We start from the raw sequence: 3,770 nt of genomic DNA on the forward strand, positions 1-3,770 counted from the left end.
CTGTATCAAACTACGTTGGAAACTTTATCTTCGAACTTATTTGCTTCCGCTTTGTTTATCAAACTCAGTTTGTAATAACTTTTTATTCGTACTCTGATGATGAACAGTATCTGTGAACTTTATGTAATATGTGGCATGTATGTTGAATCCTGTACGATCTTGGTTGTTGTAAATCGTTTATCGAGACCCGTCGTGGTACTCGACGGACTACCGGGTTTATATGGATTCAAGTATGACAGTGTGACCACTTGCGGATTGCCATTGTACTTGTATTCTTATAAATTGGTCGGTTCTGCGATAGCTGGTATCAGAGCAAGATTCAACGTTAATTGTCACAAGTGTATTTAAAACAAAAGTTTTTGTGTTCCAAAAACCCTTCTCTAGCAACTAATAGTTATTTAATAGGTATTTGAAATCTAAAGTGTGCCAATAATCACTTTCCTTATGCCCAGATTAAGGACTATTAGGTGGCTATTTAAGTACTAACATGGGGGTTTCTACTTCGTCGTCCATACGGCGTGCTATAGTATGGATGCCATTCACTTGAGTGGTAATGTATGGATCAAATGCCTCTACGCCAAGGTAAGATGAGTGTATGACCGCAAGATGTGAGTGTGCGGTCGGGAAGAGTTAGCTTTGGTACGGCTATGTATGCATGCTTGCATGTGTATATGGTACGTATTTAATTGTGGGTTTAAATTATTGTTGGGTAGATTGATACGGAAGTATATGTATGGGGATACATATATGAAAGTATTTACAAGTACATTCTGCATATTTCATTATGGGTTTAGGGCTGAAATGAAATTTTATGCAGGTACACTAACAACGAAACGTGTAGTTCGACTAGTTACGATCTTTATGAGAGAACGTATGTATGCCACCGTGTCTACCGTTAGAAACAAATTTTTCCTAAGTTTGTAAGGACGTACGGAACGAGCATGCATCATGTTAAATTACCATTCACATAACTACATGATTCCTCCCCTTATAAAATTCTTACTCGGTTATGTAACTCTTATCCATTATGGCATTGTCTCACAAAAGGGTACATGTTGATGGTGCAGATGGCACGCACCAAGCAGACTGCTCGCAAGTCCACCAGAGGCAGAGCTCCTAGCCGTCAACTTGCTCCACGTACCTGTCAACGTCACACGTTCCTTGGAGAGTTTGGGATGCCTACACTCTTGTGGAGAGTGCTCAACTATGTAGGCTATCCTGATGGAATGGAACCCCGCTACTTCTGGGCGAATGAGCGGTTGGGAGAAGGCCTCTTAGTTACTGTGGAGGCCATTGTCCATCCCCGAGGTGACGATTCTGAGTGGACAGGTTGGTGTTATGAGTCGACTGGCAGGACTGCTGAAGAAGCAGCTGGCAGGGCAGCCTTTGGGATCCTGAGGGATATCATGGATCGTTTTCCTCAGGAGCTGGCAGCCGCTATGGTTGGAGTCTTTCCAAGAGGTAATCCCTCCACTGACTCATGGCAGCAGGCAAGAGGAAGATCTTTGGAGATTGGTGCAGTAGAAGGGCAGAACAGCGATAACCCTGCCATGAGCGCCATGTTTGCAGTGATGAGAGTGTTAGATGGAGTTGAAGGTAGCCTCAGACGTGTGTCTGGTGCTCTTGGTCATGCCCGCGAAGACCGACGTCAGCTTCAGAGGGAGCACGACACCGAGATAGAGAGGCTCACTGAAGAAATGACTCGGTTAACTCACTAGCGAAATGCAGCTTGGTCCAGGGAAGATGTCCTGAGGGCTCGACAGTTTGAGCTAGGACAGCAGCTGGCCAATGCGGAAGAATACAACGATAATCTGCATGAAGAGGTTCATCTACTGCACAATTAGCTCCACCCTTATGTCCCACCTGGAGCCGCAGAAATGGATCTAGAAGGGTACGAGGAAGAAGAAGTGGAGCCTAAAGAAGTAGAACCTGAGGAAGGAGATGATTCTGCGTCTGACCTCGATAGTGATCATGATGAGGATTAGGTCGCTTAGCACTTAGTAGGACTCGTGTATCACCTTTATTCTGTAATGGACCTATAGTTCCAAGTTGGCATTAGTAACCAGACTATCATGTAATGTTAATCGCACGTTTGGTTGAACGTCAATGCAATTCCAGTTCTTGACGGTAATCACGCTTTAAATTTACATGCGTTATGAGCACGATAAGTGGTCAAATTGGTGATGTCATGTTGCGAGAATGAATGATTATGCCTCTGTTTTTATTGTGCTTTTGAGAATTTTCTCCAGTAATTTCAGTTTGGCATGAGTACCTAATTCATCTGCAATCTCTTGGCATCAACCAATAATCGCTTATTGTTGCAACTTCGCAAATGACGCGCACCCGTGCTGGAGCTAGTAGCAGCCAGGATGGCAACCAGGATGACTTGCCACCCCCACCGCCACCGTCTGCTCAGGAATTCTTTACCCAGTTCCTAGGAAGCCAAAGGACAATGGAGGAAGCTTTGCGCCTCATCGCGCAAAACACTGCTCGTGGCCACCCACAGCAACCAGGGGCCGAACCAAATCAGCACAGTTCATTCAAGGAGTTTCTGGACACGAAGCCTCCGATCTTCAAGGTGGCTGAGGAACCACTACAGGCTGATGAGTGGCTAAATACCATCGAGCAGAAATTTCGTCTGCTAAGGGTCACAGAGCACCTGAAAGCAGAATATGCTTCTCATCAATTGCAAGGACCAGCAGGAATCTGGTGGACGCACTTCCTGTCGTCTCTACCTGCTGATGCGAGAGTGACCTGGGATCAGTTCAAGCTGGCTTTTAGGGGACACCATATTCCCCTGGGCCTGATGCGCATGAAAGTAGCCGAATTTATGAGGCTCACTCAGGGAACAAAGTCACTCACAGAATATATGCACGCATTCAACAACTTGTCAAGATATGCTCCAAGTTTTGTGGATACTGAAGAGAAAAAGATTGAGAGTTTCAAGCGAGGTCTGGGTACCAAATTAATGAAGACTATGGCAAATTCTAGATGTGCCATGTATAATGAGTTTATTAGTGATGCCTTGACCCAAGAAAACCACAACAACCTGCATGCAGTTGCTAAGGGTCGCAAGAGGGCATATGAGGCTAGTGCATCCGGATCTTTCCAGTCAAAAGCGCCTATCGTAGCTGGGCCACAATTCCGTCCACCTGCATCCAAGTTCAGGCCTCCACCACCGAAAGCTCAGAATTACAGGCCACAGAAACCGTTTCGTAAGGCGTTCACTATTGCCTTACCAAAAGGAAATGGCAATCAGGACAGCTCCACCGGATTCAAAAGTAATCAACCTTGTTTCAACTGCAACCAACTGGGTCGTTGGTCCAAGGAGTGCCCCCACCCCAAGAGGAATAGCAACTCAAATCAGAACAATCAGAGGCAGGTGAATGCCAGGGCACATCAGGGACAAGTGCATTATACCGCTGTGGAGGAAGTGCCCACCGAGGAAGTTGTCACGGCTGGTATGTTTCTCGTCAACAAGCATCCCGCAGTTGTTTTATTTGACTCGGGAGCTTCTCATTCATTTATGAGTCAAGCATTTGCATCTAGGCATGATCAAGAAATTATAGAAGTAAGTAAAGGGGGTTTTAACATAAGTTCAGCAGGGGGAACTATTACTACCAAAAAGATAGTCAAAAATGTACTCATCTTGATACAAGGGAGAGAGTACACAACAGATTTGATAATATTGCTGGGGTTGTCGATAAGTGTAATCTTAGGCATGAATTGGATGAAGGATCATGGTGTTCTTATTGACACTAGCACCCGCA

This window comes from Miscanthus floridulus, chromosome 9, assembly GCF_019320115.1.
Source record: "Miscanthus floridulus cultivar M001 chromosome 9, ASM1932011v1, whole genome shotgun sequence".
NCBI classification, from domain to species: Eukaryota; Viridiplantae; Streptophyta; class Magnoliopsida; order Poales; family Poaceae; genus Miscanthus; species Miscanthus floridulus.